At 37.0% G+C, this 17,821-nt stretch overlaps 1 protein-coding gene and 1 non-coding gene across 2 annotated transcripts in view; both read right to left on the bottom strand.

Annotated features, from left to right (window-relative positions):
* The window catches only part of PIK3CA (phosphatidylinositol-4,5-bisphosphate 3-kinase catalytic subunit alpha), an 84,247-nt gene that overhangs the window by 34,378 nt on the left and 32,048 nt on the right, over positions 1–17,821 (bottom strand). The window lies entirely within an intron of this gene.
* On the bottom strand, positions 15,002–15,131 carry LOC120859902. The gene has a single exon (XR_005720181.1). It is a non-coding gene; the product is annotated as a small nucleolar RNA SNORA20 (small nucleolar RNA).

Below are 17,821 nucleotides of genomic sequence, written 5' to 3'. Positions count from 1 at the left end.
TGGAGTGGGTTGCCATTTCCTCCTCCAGGCATCTGTCCAACCCAGGGATGGAACTTGGGTCTCCCGCATTGCAGGCATATTCTTTACTGTATGAGCTACAGGAAGTCCCACGGAGCACAATTTTATTTCTTGTGGTTTATATTTTGTTATTCAGTAAGCTAAACTATGAAACTATAAGAAAAAAGTAAGGTCAGAGATATTAAGAAAATAAAAAAGAAATAAAAGTTAAGCCAGAGGAATGATTCAAAAAACCCCAGACAACTTACTGTATTCAATTACTCTATCAGGCACTATAGACAATAGCTATCAATGACCCTATTCACCAACAATGTATTGGTGCTGTCCCCAGGACCATGTTAGGTACTGGGAATAAGATGATGAATAAGACGGGCAACCTCGAGAGTGTGAAGGTTATGTGTATGCTGGTGTGGGGTAAAAAATTCACACGTATAAAACAGGGGAAAAAAAAACCTCTCATGAAGAAGTACCAGGTGCTTATAAAAGTACACACAGTGGTCATTTAACTTAATGGAAGTTGGAATGAGGCAGTTTTCCATAGAAGGTAACATATAAACTAAATTCTTTAAGGATAAGCAGGAGTGGAACACACGCAGTGAGAAAGAGGTAAAGAGCAGGATATACTTAATCCAGAAACTGTCTGACTCCTTTATTTTGTACAAGCCAGTATCTAATTCATCAACAAATTGTGTTAATTCTATATCTTGAATTTCTTACTGTCTTGGGTCAGTCCACTACTATTTCTTGTCTGGACCACTGCAAAGGCCTAAACTGTCTTACTACATCTACATTGAAAGTGAAGTCGCTCAGTCGTGTCCGACTCTTTGCGACCCCGTGGACTGTAGCCCACCAGGCTCCTCTGTCCATGGGATTCTCCAGGCAAGAATACTGGAGTGGGTTGCCATTTCCTTTTCCAGGGGATCTTCCCGACCCAGGGATCGAACCCAGGTCTCCCGCACTGCAAGCAGACACTTTAACCTCTGAGCCACCAGGGAAGCCCCCTACAATTCCTCTTTCTCCACACAGCCTATGAAACCTAGAGAGAGGAATAGGATCTATTTTGATTAGACATTTTTGCAGTACCCATTCTCAGCTGCAAACAAGTGTTTATGGTATGCTTCAGAGTTTAAACATATGAAGAAGGAGATGAGGAGTAAAATAGCAAGAATTTCAAGCCCTCTCCCTACCTCTGGAAATACAGAGATCAGTTGAAAGACAATAAGGAATGTACAATTTTTGTTAACACTTGAAAATATCTTCTTCAAATTTATAAGAGACTCACCGAGGTTATAGGATTTAAAATATAATTATCCTATTCTCTATACTTTTAAAAGAAAATTCATTGGCTAGTAAGAAAACCAGATGGATCAATCTGAGCATAATTACAGAAATGAGTTAGGCTACGCTTTTAAAAAACACACAAAAAAATTTGAAGAATGCAAGGGGAAATGCCAAATGATTACTTTTAAGTGATGATCTGCCTGCAGAAAAAAGTTCAAATAAAAACAAAACCAAACCACAAACCATACCAAAACAGCAGCTGTGTTTATAGTTTTCTTTGTTGAATGGCACTAACAGGTCTATGTTATGGAATCATGAGGGCAACTATTTTATATAATAAATAACAATTCCCATATGTTTCCTAAGAATTAGCCAAAGAGAAGTCTAGTACCCAAGAGATCACTGATTCTAATCCTTATTCTACTTTAGTATATTTATGGGCAATTAACAACTATGAAATACTTGAGACACACCCTTCTCATTAAGAGAATAAATGTGATCATAGCCATAAAATACTGGAAGATCCTGGAAAGCAGGCACTGGTCCACACTGGTAGTACTCTACAGGAGGGAGAGGAAGCTAACTTTCTTATTTGTCCTCTTACCCCAAGCCTTATTCTGTTCAAACCATCACCTCAGAGCTCACAAGAACAGAAGTGTAAAACAGACAAATAGAGCTAACACTCACTATCTGGTAGATATCTTGCACTTATGCATGCAATAACCCTTTTGGGGTAAGTAATAAACATTTTACATATGAGAAAACTGAGGGTCAGAGAAGTAAAGTTATTTGCCACCAGTAAATATTAAATATTTTGAATCCAGGTCTACATGACTTCAAAGTACACATTATAACCATACAGTTATGGCAGGAATATTCACTGGTGGTGAATAATGGTGACTAAAAGAACGGGCTCTGAAGTTACACTGGATTCAGATTCTGTCTGCCTTAGTTAATAGTTGTATGGCCTTAAGCAGTTCAATTCATCTCACCAAACCTTCTATCACCACCACCACCCCTACCCTGGCCCCCTGCCCCAATTTGTTAAGTTGGGATAATAGCATATACTTCATCGGACCATGGTATTGATGAGGTAATATATGAAAACCATGTAAGCAAAGAGACTGGCACACTGTAAGCACTCAAAAAATGTTAAATATAATTAGCAAACCTGTCAAGTATACCCATAGTATCTTTTCAAGTTTTTATGAATTATTCAAGAATGGCATCTATTAGTGATAGGAAAAAGAGGACTGGGTTCTTTTACAGAGGGGGGCAAGTAAACAAGAAGTTTCAGCTTCACAAAGCAGTACCAGAGTCAAGTGCTGAAGCGTGAAGGCAGAGCCGGAACTGTAAGACTCAAAGACGAATTTGGAACAGTACTGAGTGGCTCAGATGCTGGGATTTTTGCAACTGTGGCTTGTTCCCCAGACCCCGTGTATCCCTATTTAATTAGTACAGCTATTTATGGCTTAGATGTGAGGAATCCCTGGCTTAATCGCCCTTTTTGGAGAAATACTTGTTTGTGCCAGGTTCTAGGTTAAACAGTATGAAAACAATGGTAAATAGATGCTTTCTCTTTGGTTGTTGAGTTTGTTGGGGAAAGACAAGACCCAGCAACAACTTTAACAATGGAAAATTGTTATAAGCCAGAATAGGAACTTTGGAAAAGTCACAAGAAATCTCCAACTGCCTGAGGAGGCTAGGGAAGGAAGGCATCAGGGAAGTTTACGTACAGCATTACAGATTAATAGGGATTTTGCAGAGAAGTGGCTTGGACATGGGGCAGCTAGGTGAAGAAGGAGTTTTAGACAGCTATAAAAGTGTGTGTACAGAGACCATGAAAAAAATGCAGCCTTTACCAGCAATACAAATTTGATATTTTTTACTACTTGAGTATGAAATGCATGGAAATAGGTAGGATATGTGATAATGAAGGAGGACTGAGAGATACACCGGGGCACAAGAAAAGTGGACAGACTCCAAGTGAAGGAGTTTGAATTCTATGTAGTATACTCTAAGTAAAAGGGAGTCTCTAAGTATTTTGAACAAAAGAATACCATGACATTTTTTCATGATTTTTAAATTCATATTTCTTAAAAGTTTTATTTTCAAATAAATGATATAACCAATTAAACAGTAAACCAAGGTATAAAAACACACCTTTAAGGACAAAATATGCAGCAGAAATGAACAGCAGAAAATAGTCTCAGACTCTCCATTGTCATTTGACTTTTATAGCAAAAGGTTTCTTAATTTAATGGGCAATTCAGTATTTGGAACACCAGACGTGTGCACTCTTCCAGCCAAAAAGACAATGACATTTTGACAATTTGGTTTTTAACTCCTTAACTGAAAGCCTTTCTCCATTTATATTAGAATGGTATTTCCAGATTTTATCATTTAAGGCAAGAGTTGTCCAACTATGGCCCTAGGCTAAACCCAGCTAATCACCTGCTTTTTGTAAATAAAGTTCAACTGAAACACAGCCAAGAAACCACATTTATGTACCATCAACGATGCTTCCACACAAAAACAGTAGAGTTGAGCAGGTGCTACAGAGACCATGTGGCCTGCAAAATCTAAAATATTTACTATCTGGCCTTTTACAGAAGAAGTCTGCTACCTCTGAAAACATGTCAGAACTACTTGATATCAACTAGAGAATTTTCTAAATATACACTGGCTAATAAGTCATCCCAATCCTGCCTTTGCAACCTCAATCCCACACTTCCAATCTAAATATTCTGAAAACAAAGAGATTAATGTTATGTCCGATTCTTTGCGACCCAGTGACTGTAGCCTACCAGGCTCTTCCTTCCATGGGATTCTCCAGGCAAGAGTACTGGAGTGGGTTGCCATTTCCTTCTCCAAATGTTAAGCCAGTCAAGTTAAAACCTTAAAACACTAAAGTACCTTATAAGTCACCTAATTAAAGTTCAGTAGCAATTTTCAGTGTTAGGAGCTCACCTATCTGATACAGAAGTTTTTGTGAAGCACTTCTAAAGTTATTCCTAAAGGTTGTTATTCTTACACTTCTTTATTCCAACAGTCTGCCTTCTATCTCTTCACATATTGACAAAGACTTAAAATTTTCCCTGGTTCTTTTATCCCCAATTCCTTTCATCATAATTCAAGTGAGATAGCTTGTTGTCTTCTTTGCCATCACTGGATGTATTCTTTTGCTGATAATATTCACCTTGAAATGCAGCAACTAACATCGAGTACAATACTCTACAGTCAATATCATTAAGGTAGAGTACAGATAACTGTTAGTTAACTGTGGATTATAAGTCTATATACACTGGCTAAGATAGCAGAGACTTTCTAACTTAAAATATATAGAGAGCATATCTTATATATTTTAAATTTTAATTTCAGAAGTATATTATGTTTAAAAATTATTTGCTTCTAAAATATCAATGTTACATTTGCTTCAGAAAATCACTAAAAATAAGGAAGCTATTTTGTTGGTAGAATCATTATGGAGAACAATATAGAGGTTCCTTAAGAAACTAAAGACAGGGCTACCATATGACCCTGCAATCCCACTCCTGGGCATATATCTGGAGAAAAGCATGATATAAAAGGATACATGTATCCCAATGTTCATTGCAGCACTGTTAACAACAGCCAATAGCCAAGGCATGGAAGCAACCTAAATGTCCATCGATAGAGAAATGGATAAAAAAGATGTGGTACATATAAAAAATGGAATATCACTCAGACATTAAAAAGAATGAAATAATGCCATTCGCAGCAAGTTAGACGGACCGAGAGAGTGTCATACTGAGTGAAGTTAAGTCAGAGAAGGAGAGATATTGTGTGTCATCCCTTATATGTGGAATTGAAAAAGAAATGATACAAATAAACTTACAAAACTGAAAGAGACAGACTTTAAGAACAAAATTCTGCTTCTCAGTGGGAAGAGATAGTTAGGGACTTTGGGATGGACATATACACACTGCTATACTTAAAATGGATAACCAACAAGGATCCACTGTATAGCATATGGAACTCTATTCAATGTTATGTGGTCAGCCTGGATAGGAGAAGGGTTTGGGGGAGAATGGATACATGTATATGTTGGCTGAGTCCCTCTGCTGTTCACCTGAAACTATCACAACATTGTTAATTGCCTATACCCCAATACAAAATAAAAAGTGAAAAAAAAAAAAAGAAAGCTATCTTGAAGTAAACACTTGCAAATTTAGGGGATATCTATACTAACGCTGCTGCTGCTGCTGCAAAGTTGCTTCAGTTGTGTCCGATTCTGTGCGACCCCAGAGACGGCAGCCCACCAGGCTCTGCCATCTCTGGGATTCTCCAGGCAAGGACACTGGAGTGGGTTGCCATTTCCTTCTCCAATGCATGAAGGTGAAAAGTGAAAGTGAAGTCTCTCAGTCGTGTCTGACTCTACTGTAGCTTAATCACCTTATGTGTGCTCGGTCGCTCAGTTGTGTCTGATTCTTTGTAACCCCTTGGATTGTGGCCTGCCAGGCTCCTCTGTCCATGGGATTTCCCAAGCAACAATACTGGAGTGGGTTGCCATTTCCTTCTTCAGGGGATCTTTCCGACCCAGGGATTGAACTCACATCTCCTGTGGCTCTGGCAAATTGGCAGGTGGATTCTTTACCACCGAGCCGCCTGAGAAGCCCAAACAGCCACAATCTGCTACAACAGGCACCCTGTATTTTAGACAGATATACATGTCCCACAAATACAGAAGCTGCATAAATGCTGAATGACCAAAGGCTTTACACTTTTTATAACTGATAGATTTAACATGTTATCTGATTTAACTAATACATAAACAAATGTTTATCTACTTAGACATATACTGACAAGATATTTTCCACCCTATTCTCAGATAAGTCAATAGAGAAACATTAGTTTTGTGGCTTACTCAGTTGCCAAAGTTGCATCTCAGCTGCATCTATTTGCTCATAAACTGGAAATTTTATGCTCTTCTGTTTTAAAAAAATTACAAATCAATCTTTAATTTATTTAGAACAAGAGAACAAAAACTTGCCTCTACACTTGCTACAGAAACAACATGACCAAAATCTCAATAATTCCATGGTCTGATTACTCTCTTTAATATTTACTTCCAGAGTTAATTACTTCCTTTCTTAATGTTAGTCAGCTTCTTACATGTATTTCTGTAATTGTACCTTAATATGTTATTATTAAAATTATCTACATCCATGTTAGACTTCCTGATAGACCGTGAACTTTTCCAGGATAGGGTTTTTATTTGGGTCACTATAATCCTAGAGCATAAATGAGTAAGTAGGAAAACTAATATGTTGAAATTATCCCAGGGAAAATGTAACAAAGGCCTAAACAAAAAAGTGGTAGCAATTAGTAAAAAGCAAAAAAGAGACAGATGAAGATACCTTGTAAAGGAAAATCAAAAGCACTGAGAGACCAATTGGATTTGAGGGATAAGAAGAGTAATTTTAAACATTTCACTGCAGAGGTTATGCAGGCATGAGAAGCAAGCGTTTTTAGTACAATTATTCTGAGTCCCAATTAGGGCCTCTAAAATTCTCTTCCTCTAAGAGTCACTGAACTGTTGTTGAAGTGAGTCCAAAGGCACAGCTCTAATATACGCTAGCTCTGGAAGGATGCATATAATCCATTTCTTTCAAAGTGCTATCCTTCACTGACCTTTATATGCAGATCATGAGAAAACAGATCTAACATTCTTTTAGTGATTAGGAGAAAATCAGGTTGGAAAATCAAGTTCTCATGACCAGGATATAGAAAATTTAAATTCCTTTAGAAGAGAATGCAATTTATTTTCACTATTAAATGTGTACTGCTATAAAAAAAGGTGTTATAACACTGCATTTCAGAGATTTAATGCATTATATAACGTGCTTAGTCGCTCAGTTGTGTCCGACTCTGTGACCCCATGGACTGCAGCCCGCCAGGCTCCTCTGTCCATGGGGATTTTCCAGGCCAGAATACTGGAGTGGGTTGCCATGCCCTTCTCCAGGGTATCTTCCCAACCCAGGGATTGAACCCAGGTCTCCTACATTGCAGGCAGATTTTTTACCGTCTGGGCTATCAGGGAATTCTTCAGGCCAGAATACTGGAGTGGGTATCTGTTTCCTTCTCCAGGGGATCTTTCCAACCCAGGGGAAGATCCCAGGTCTTCCTGGGATCAAACCTAGGTCTCCCACACTGCAGGCAAATTCCTTACCAATTGAGCCACCAGGGAAGTCCATTATATAAGATAAGCATTCCCTAGCGTGAGGTCCACAAACAGGTTTAGGAAGGGTTTTGCTCATAGATTTTTAAAATAATGACAACACCTAGGTCAGGAATATCTATACTGATATAGACTTTTGATTATCAATAAAAATGAACAAGAACTTTAAAGTGGTTAAAAGAATCCAGTGTGAGAGGCAGAATCAGATGTGCTAAACATAAAAGGCATTAATAAGGTGAAATATAGATTAATGAATCTTGAAATCTGAGAATTTGATCTCAGATTACTGAATTATGAATTTTCAAATTTTATATAGATAAATGAAGAAAACATAACAAATCTCAAAATATAGTACTAATTTCCCCAATCTGAACTTACAAAAATTCAAATTTTAGTGTGACAGGATAAATTAAAATTGCTTAAAATTTAAGCTCAAAAGTAACTAAATACTAACTAACAGAGGTGAAAATCAGAAGGACAAGATTATGAAGTAAATATAGTTAAACAATGTGGAAAATACAATAAGAGAGATTTCATAGTAACACACAGTTTAATAGGACAAATGATTCCATAGTGATGTAGCTTTCCAGGAAATATTTTTCTTATCTTTGTGATGAAGTCAAAACAGATTATCATAGCTTCACATAAAACAAACAGCAGGCAGTCAGAAGTAAACTGCAAATCAGGTAACTCTATAAACCCCACTTACTTTTCAGATGAAGATAACTATATTTGGTTAAATTAGTATTTTGAAATATAGAACTAAAAGAATGACTAATACTTCAAATAAAAAATACAGTAATAGTTTGCCTTGTTTTTCTAGTTGTAGAAAATAGTAAATTCTAATTCTTTGATTCCTCTTTATTAACCAGGCTACCTTGTGACTAATAGCAAGCACTGGTAACACAGGTGGATAGCATTAGGAGTACCTCCTTCTGCCCAAAAGGAAGAGCAAAGCTAACCATTCCATAAAGAGAATCTAACCATGACTGCAGCCTTAATGTCTTAACACCTGTAGCAAATGAGTAAAGAAGGGACCAGAAACATTTTAGAAACCTCTACATTTTTTCAGTGATGCTATTATTCAGTATTTAGTAGCAAAGAGAACATATATGAAACCAGTCTTGTTCTAACAGCAGAGCAGAAATGGTCTAAATTGAAGGTTTTCCTTTGGTTCAGGTCACTACTCCATCACCCTCAGCATTACTGACCTTGTGGAGAACTCTGCAATTACTAAGACTTCCTCAGGAAATTTCGGGCAGTTCCTTATTAGCACCAAGTGAAAAAAAAAAAAAAAAAGTTACTACCTCATAGTGATGTTGTAATAATTAAATAAGATAACACATGTTAAAAAATCCTTAGCATAGTGCTTGGAACATAAAAATTCAATAAAGTTTCCCTCTCTCTTATCTATAAGATCAATGCTATCAATGCCTTTCTGTCCAGAAAGAGACAGAACTTTATTGTTTCAGGTCTAGTGTAAGAAGATGATAGATATTTTAAAAAATTTTTTGATGCAGAATAATTTTATTGATATATTTGGTATCTGAACAGATGTCTCTGTCCTCATCTTTATATTTGTCTCTATTCTTATTCAAACATGAAATCCCTGAAGGATGAAGCCTATATCTGTTTAACTCAGTCTGTACACTCTCACAAGAGCATAAGCATCAAATGGTCATCTGACACATTCCAACAATGACAAAACACAAGAGATTATTCTAAAAAAGCAAATGGAAATAGAAAAAACTGTTATTTTAGAATTATACTATACATTATTTGTAAAATCTATTTCTTTAAGTTTATACATGAAATTATATTGGTTTTCTTATTTAAAGAAAAGGTAAAAATTGCAATGAGTAATAGAAATAAAAATACAACTCATGATAACAAATATTTTTGGCTTTTTGGACTGAAAAAAAAAAAAAAAGACCAGTGAGGAAAAGCAAGTAGTAAAGAGGAATGAAATAGACTATACTATCAAATTTCTCCTCATGCTAAAATAAATGCCTTTTAATCATATCTGAATTGACCGGAAATAAGCAGGGATGATGGTGATCTTTTGGATTAAAAACCAACAATACAGTTCATGTACATTTATTAAGATACTATTTAGTTCACAGAAGCAATACTTAAAGGCTGTATTATTTGGTATAATAGGGTGATTTTTTTAATGAGAAAAAAAGATACTTTCCTTGAAAAATGGTTTAAAAGTAGTATCTTTTATATAAAGAGAGAAACAGCTCTATGATATTTAAGTTTGACAGCTATATCTCCATTTAAGCGTTTAGAGTATACTCCAACACAACAGTGAAAATAGAAGCCTAATCATGCACGAATGCCTCCATGAAAATTCAACCAATATGAGATCAGTGAAGAGACCAGCCCAGTAAGGAAGCATCACCCACTATAAGAAAATGCAAAATATGGAGGGGTTCTAGAAATGTTACTCCAATTTTCTACTAAGCAAAAATTTTAGCCCATGAAAGATGAAGAGAAAAGGTCCTAAAAGTTTAATCTTTTACATCATGTCAAAGTTTATAACCAAACTTACTACTGATGATAACCAAAAAATGGGGCTCACAGTACTTTCTAATTTCCCTTTTCAGATGAGATCGGACACAGTTGGTGGTACGGCCACAGACTCTAATTTTCCTTTTCAAATGAGGCTCATGTCCCATATATTTAAGGAAGACAATCTATTTATTACTTGGCATTATTTGGATGATGCTAACCACACACCATTCCCTTCTTGATTGATGGGTTCACTTCCAAAAGTATAAAAGGGCTCTTACTCTCCCATTTTTCTCTCAAAAGCCTGGGTGCTTTACCAAAAATAACTTCACTCTTTATTATTCTGATGAAGCTAACACCTATCCAGGACTCAGTATAGTCTTTTGAAGAGACAAGAGTACATCATCCAGGGCCCATCCAGAGAAATTCATTAAAGAGTTTAAGAATGTCCTGAGTAAACATCTTAATCAAATTAAAACATCTAGTAAAAGGTAACACTAGCAATGTGTCTTCTAGTGTTGACTTGATTCTTTTTAAAGACCTGTAATAAGCTGAAGGCAAGATGCTTCCACAAGTCATCAGGAATGAGAACTTCTCTTTCTAAAGTTTATCAACTGGTCTTTCCTCTTTCATTTTTGTTTCTCTCTGGCTTAGCAAAATGCCTTCACAAGACTTTCCATAGCTTTAAATATCTCAACAGCCTTTCAAGTTCTCCCTCTACTACGGGTGAGGATGGATGAACTTCTGGAAAACATCTGCTTCACACTGTTCCTCTTTGTCTTTTCTTCTCTTTGTCTGAGCCACCAGGGAAGCTGTTTGTGTCCACAGAGAAAGAGAGAGAGAGAGAAACCTAAATCCCCAAATAGTAATTTTTCACTCTAGTTTGATCCAATAAAGTTGGAACTAGCAATTTTGACTGGGGATACTAGCAGACAATATATTCACCTAAATGCTTCCAGATATATCTCATTGAAAATCTCTGCACAGCATTATTCTCATTTTTGGTCAACTCAAAATTTATTCAAATTTTCTAGATTTATACTATCTGTCCCAAGCCCAAACTTACCTAGAAGAGAGAATAAGTGGCCAATCATAAAGCTTCAACATGGTCTACAGTTTCCAACGGATTTCTCTATCTCCTGAGTTTTATACAGTGTCATAAAACTTCAGCTATGGTATCTGTGTCTATTATCATCATATACTACCAGGCACAAATGACGAACAAAGCATATATTTATATATCATTGCTATAACTGGCTGTTGCAGGGACTATTTTCAAAATCAAATGACAAGGTCTAGCATGCACTGCAACGATCACAGTGGTGATTCTGCTAGTACTCACAGGCTAAGGAGAAAGTACAAATGGACTCTGCCAATTTCCTTTATAGCAGGAAAAGGGCCTGCTGCTAAGTGAATCAAATAAAAACATTAATGTAAAACTGCGGAGTACTTCTTGCATATGTGTATCAATCTTACACAGGGACCAGGACTAGTCTTCTGCTGTCATTCTAATTTTAGCGTATATTCTGTGGAAATAGGTATAACTTAATGAACTTTTACTAAAAATACTAGGGAAGACCTTACCTTTAGCTTCATTCATCTCAAGGCATACTCCCCAATGTTTGTACTACAAAATTAAGCATCAGCACAATACAGTGCCATGAAAACCTATTTTAGTTTTTAATTTAGATTTGATTTAGATTACACTGGGAAAATCTGAGTGAAGATGTACTGCACAATCTAGGTTGTCATATCAATACACAGGTCCCTGCCATTTTTGTCTAGCTATTTATCTATGCTAGCTATTATCCTTTTGTCCCAATATCACAATCCCACCCTTTGTCCTTGAACTGATTACCTTTCTTGGAGGGCACTACTACAATCTCTTTAAGCATTCTTATTTGTATACCATACTTATTGATATATTACTGGCATTCTTACAAACAGATACAGAGCATAGAATGCAAAGGGTACTGGCTTTTATTTCATTAAATTTCACTTAAGATGATCATATAATGTTTATTTTTAATTTGCTTATTCCACATACCAAATTTACTGGCCAAAACAAAAAGTCCCTCATTTTACCAAACTTAATCAAATAAATCCAGAGACAGCTACTTGCAAATATGTTCCATTTTCTTCAAACTAAACTCTAAAAAAAGTAAGATAGGTATTATTTGTTTAGTGAATACTACCCAAGTCTATCTACAGGTAATAGTACAGTTCAAGAGGAATGCTACAACACTGGATGGCAGACATGAAACAGAGTAGAAACTTGATTTTAAAAGTGTCCCTTTTCAATGATAAAGACCAAACAATAATACTATACTCTGTAGTAACTGCTTGCCATCTGGTCCATTTTCTGGCAGTAACAGAATACTTTAGTATTACACTAGCAATGCAGAGAAACTCCCCTGGAAGCAACTATTAACCAAGTTAGTAGTGATTTATCAGACTTCAGTATTTGCTCTCTAGTATAAAGGCTACTTCACTAAAGCAAGATTTGAAGTAATTCAGAAGAGCTGTCTGGCAAGCAAAGGAATACAGATCTTTCAGTGTGCAATCAGAGAGAAGGTAGCTTAATTTCAGCACAAGCATCCCCCAGTTGAGATGTAAAGACAAGGAGTCCTATGAATGACAGCAACAACAATGTGGAGTCATGTAAGCACAGATTTGTTTTTTAAAAACTCGATTTTTCAGCCAACACAATATAGGTAAGATATCTTAGAATCTATTTAATGGTTGATTAAATAGATGCATTTCACATTGCTCTCTCAAATATTTACTATTCATTTATACTTGATACAGTACAATGCACCAAGTAGCTGGGAAATCATACTTACTATACACTTTAAAATGAGAGCAATGAGAATGACAAACTGAAGTGGGTGTGACTGTGTATAAATGGCAACATAAGGGATCAGTAAGTAGAATATTTCCATTTCATTCATTGCTGCTTAGTATGTCACCAGTCAACTGCCTGACACATAAAGTTAAACAATAAATTACCATATAAGTCAAAAAGTTAAAGCACTTTTTAAATCTGTATCAACTGACAAAACCTTGAAAACTGACTAACATAAGTCATTAGATTATTATCGAACAACTGCTTCCCACATTATGATTCATTAGTTAATTTTGCTGAAGTTAAAATAAATGCACAGAGGGAGATAAAAGAAAGTTTGAAAAAGGGAACTTAGCTAAAATTCTAAACCTTCACTAGGGAGTACTATTATCTCAAGAAAAGGAATGACTGCAAAGTTTACAGTTAAGAGATAAGGGAAAGTTCCTAGGTTAAAGAGAGCCGCTATAGGAGAGAGTAACAGAGACTTATGTGTATGTGCCCAATAACAATTATTAGAAGAATGGATACCTTGATGGAGAATCCTGATGTGGTGAAAATTCAGCAATAACAGCATCTATTATAGAACACAAATAGCACATTTAAACCTCTATTTCTTAAACTGCAAGATTAAGGTTAAACTGGAACATAAACTTTAACTTCATCTTGTTGTTGTTCAGTTGCTAGTTCAGTTTAGTTCAGTTCAGTCGCTCAGTCATGTCCAACTATTTGCAACCCCATGGACTGTAGCACACCAGGCCTTCCTGTCCATCACCGACTCCCAGAGTTTGCTCAAACTCATGTCCACTGAATCGGTGATGCCATCCAATCATCTCATCCTCTGTCGTCCCCTTCTCCTCCTGCCCTCAATCTTTCCCAACATCAGGGTCTTTTCAAATGAGTCAGTTCTTCGCATCAGGTGGCCAAAGTTTTCAAGTTTCAGCTTCAACATCAGTCTTTCCAATGAATATTTAGGACTGATTTCCTTTAGGATGGACTGATTGGATCTCCTTGCAGTCCAAGGGACTCAAGAGTCTTCTCCAAAACCACAGTTCAAAAGCATCAATTCTTCGGCACTCAGCTTTCTTTACAGTCCACTCTCACATCCATACATGACTACTGGAAAAACCATAGCCTTGACTAGACAGACCTTTGTTGGCAACGTAATGTCTCTGCTTTTTAATATGCTGTCTAGGTTGGTCATAACTTTTCTTCCAAGGAGCAAGCATCTTTTAACTTCATGGCTGCAGTGATTTTGGAGCCCCCCAAAATAAATTCTGTCACTGTTTCCCCATATACCTGCCATGAAGTGATGGGACCAGATGCCATGATCTCAATTTTCCGGATGTTGAGTTTTAAGCCAAGTTTTTTTTTTTCCCCGGCATCCTGTTGCATTTTAATGTATAATATTTGAGATACAAGCAAGGTGCATCTAACTGTGTTATAAATAAGACAGATCAGTCATCAAGGGCTCCAGAGTGAACAGCATATTCATAACCTCCATGCTTATCATCTTTGCTTTCTGGGTGTAATTTAATAAGGTCATCAATTCAAAGAATGGTAATTGCAGCTTCAGTTGCAACTTTCAAGCTCTTAACTTTAACTATGGTTGGTTCAAACACCCCTGCTTGTTTGTTGTCACAGGGTTTACCTGACCAAGTCAAGACCAATCCATTTTAGATTTTTTCGTTCTGGGTTAACCTGAGCCTCATTATGAAAAGCTCTTAATTTTGCAACCAGATCTGTGGAGTCTTGGGCAGCATTAACTGCCAGAGTATTAGGAATAACAAGAAGAGATCTTGCAAACTCCGCAATAGAGAGTTGTTCCCGGGAGCCCACGCTGGATGCTTAGTTCTCAAGGTAAATAGAAAGGGCCGCCTATACAGCACCCCCACCTGGGACCACAGACTTTGACTCCAAAACTCTCTTCACCACACAAAGGGCATCATGTAAGGAGCACTCCATCTTGTCACACATGAAATCATTAGCTCCACGTAAGATGACCGATGCAGAGGTACAAGGCTTAGTGCTATATAAAACAATAGCGACAGTCTTATATCAATTCAACAGTAGTAAGTCCATGGAGAAATTCACTTCTACTTACACAGGACATTCAGACAGGGAGGCAATGTCTAGATCACGGAGAAGAGATGAAATGGCAACTTTACCTCCATTTACAAGGGCTCAGTATTGTTTTATCCCATGCATATAACTGCTCATATCACTGAAGGACTATAGCAGCAAATAAATGGGAAGTAAGCCAACTTTTTCACTCTCCTCTTTCACTTTCATCAAGTGGCTCTTTAGTTCTTCTTCGCTTTCTGCCATAAGGGTAGTGTCATCTGCAAATCTGAGGTTATTGATATTTCTCCCGGCAATCTTGATTCCAGATCGTGCTTCTTCTAGCCCAGCGTTCTTCATGATGTACTCCGCATATAAGTTAAATAAGCAGGGTGACAATATACAGCCTTGAAGTACTCCTTTTCCTATTTGGAACCAGTCTGTTTTTTCCATGTCCAGTTCTAACTGTTGCTTCTTGACCTGCATACAGATTTCTCAAGAGGCAGGTCAGGTGGTCTGGTATTCCCATCTCTTGAAGAATTTTCCACAGTTTACTGTGATCCATACAGTCAAAGGCTTTGGCATAGTCAAGAAAGCAGAAATAGATGTTTTTCTGGAACTTTCTTCCTTTTGATGATCCAGTGGATGTTGGCAATTTGATCTGGTTCCTCTGCCTTTTCTAAAACGAGCTTGAACATCTGGAAGTTCACAGCTCACATATTGTTGAAGCCTCACTTGGAGAATCTTGAGCATTACTTTACCAGCATGTGAGATGAGTGCAATTGTGCTGTAGTTTGAGCATTCTTTGGCATTGCTTTTCTTTGGGATTGGAATGAAAACTGACCTTTTCCAGTCCTGTTGCCACTGCCGAGTTTCCCAAATTTGATGGCATATTGAGTGCAGCACTCTCACAGCATCATCTTTCAGGATTTGAAATAGCTCAACTGGGGTTACATCACCTCCACTAGCTTTGTTCATGGTGATGCTTCCTAAGGCCCACTTGACTTCTCACTTCAGGATGTCTGGCTCTAAGTGAGTGATCACACCATCATGATTATCTGGGTCATGAAGATCTTTTTGGACAGTTCTTCAGTGTATTCTTGCCACCTCTTCTTAATATCTTCTGCTTCTGTTAGGTCCATACCATTTCTGTCCTTTATTGAGCCCATCCTTGCATGAAATGTTCCCTTGGTATCTCTCATTTTCTTGAAGAGATCTTTGTCTTTCCCATTCTGTTGTCTTCCTCTATTTCTTTACATTGATCACTGAGAAAGGCTTTCTTAACTCTCCTTGCTATTCTTTGGAACTCTGCATTCAAATAGGTATATCTTTCCTTTTCTCCTTTGCTTTTTGCTTCTCTTCTTTTCACAGCTATTTGCAAGGCCTCCTCAGACAGCCATTTTGCTTTTTTACATTTCTTTTTCTTGAGAATGGTCTTGATCCCTGGCACCTGTACAATGTCACGAACCTCCGTCCACAGTTCATCAGGCACTCTGTTCATCAGGTACTCAGATCTAATCCCTTGAATCTATTTCTCATTTCCACTGTATAATTGTAAGGGATTTGATTTAGGTCATACCTGAATGGTCTAGTGGTTTTCCCTACTTTCTTCAATTTAAGTCTGAATTTGGCAATTGCTAAGTCATGTCCAACTCTTTGTGACCTCATGGACTGCATCTAGCCAGGCTTCCCTGTCTTTCGGTATCTCCCGTAGTGTGCTCCAACTCCTGTCCAATTTATCAGTGATGCCATCCAACCATCTGATCCTCTGTTGCCCACTTCTTGTGCCCTCAATTTTTCCCAGCATCAGGGTCTTTTCCAATGAGTTGGCTCTTTGCATCAGGTAGCCTAAATATTAGAGAGTCAGATTCAGCATCAGTTGTTCCAATGAATATTCAGGACTGATTTCCTTTAGGACTGACTGGTTTGATCTCCTTGCTGTCCAAGGGATTCTCAAGAGTCATCTCCAGCAACACTAAGAATCTCTATTATTGGAGAGTTGCTTTATGGTCTATATGTTTATAACTTGATAGTCTCATACCAATTTTGAGTGGTATACGAAAAAAGGCACAGAAAAAAAAATTCTTTAAAATCTCTCCACTGTCACTATGGGAAGTCAGAAATTTACTTGTCTGTCACAAAGTCCTCAAAACAATGAAGTACTTAAAAAAAAAGGAAAAGATAAAAGTATGTTCTATTTTTATAGCATAATCAACAAAATCACAGTTAACTATCTTATCAGTTTTTCAAAAAAATTATCTAAATACTTTTATATATCTAGGAATCAGCTAATTAAAACCTGTCTGTGGTTCCTTTGTTACAACTGACCTTACAATGCTAGTGTTCTTACCCATCACTACTCTACTCACAATAGTATCACTAGCACTAAGATCCAAATAACAGTGGTATATTTATGACTGCACTTCAGTTTCCACAAAAGCAAAATTCTGAGAAAAGTGTGAGTCATTATCCCCAGGGTAAAAAAAATAATGTTTCTTTGGTCAGAATATGAAACTTATTACTGAAACTAGTAAGTTAGCCTAGAAGTTCAATTTCTGAATAAAAGGAACAGAAAGTTTATTTCCTCTACTAGAACACTCCAAAACTAGGATAACTGTCCATCTGTCTGCTTCTACTATTCTCCATATCTGCTGTGTGGTGACAGAAAAAAACAACCTTTACTCTAGCTATTTTCAATACTGTTCTTTTGTTCTTCTGTCCTGTCAGGATGTCATTTCCCAGGACCAAAAAAAAGACACATACACTCAGGCGCTCACTCATACATCCTCTGCCTCTCTCACTGTTTGACCTACCTATCTGTAGAAACTCTGTAATAGATCTCACTATCAATTACAAAGTTACTACAAGACAGTATGAGAACACTC

This window comes from Oryx dammah, unplaced genomic scaffold (genome assembly GCF_014754425.2).
Source record: "Oryx dammah isolate SB20612 unplaced genomic scaffold, SCBI_Odam_1.1 HiC_scaffold_2, whole genome shotgun sequence".
NCBI lineage: Eukaryota > Metazoa > Chordata > Mammalia > Artiodactyla > Bovidae > Oryx > Oryx dammah.
The sequence above is the reverse complement of the archived record's forward strand: the minus strand, read 5'-3'. Positions and strand labels throughout refer to the sequence as shown.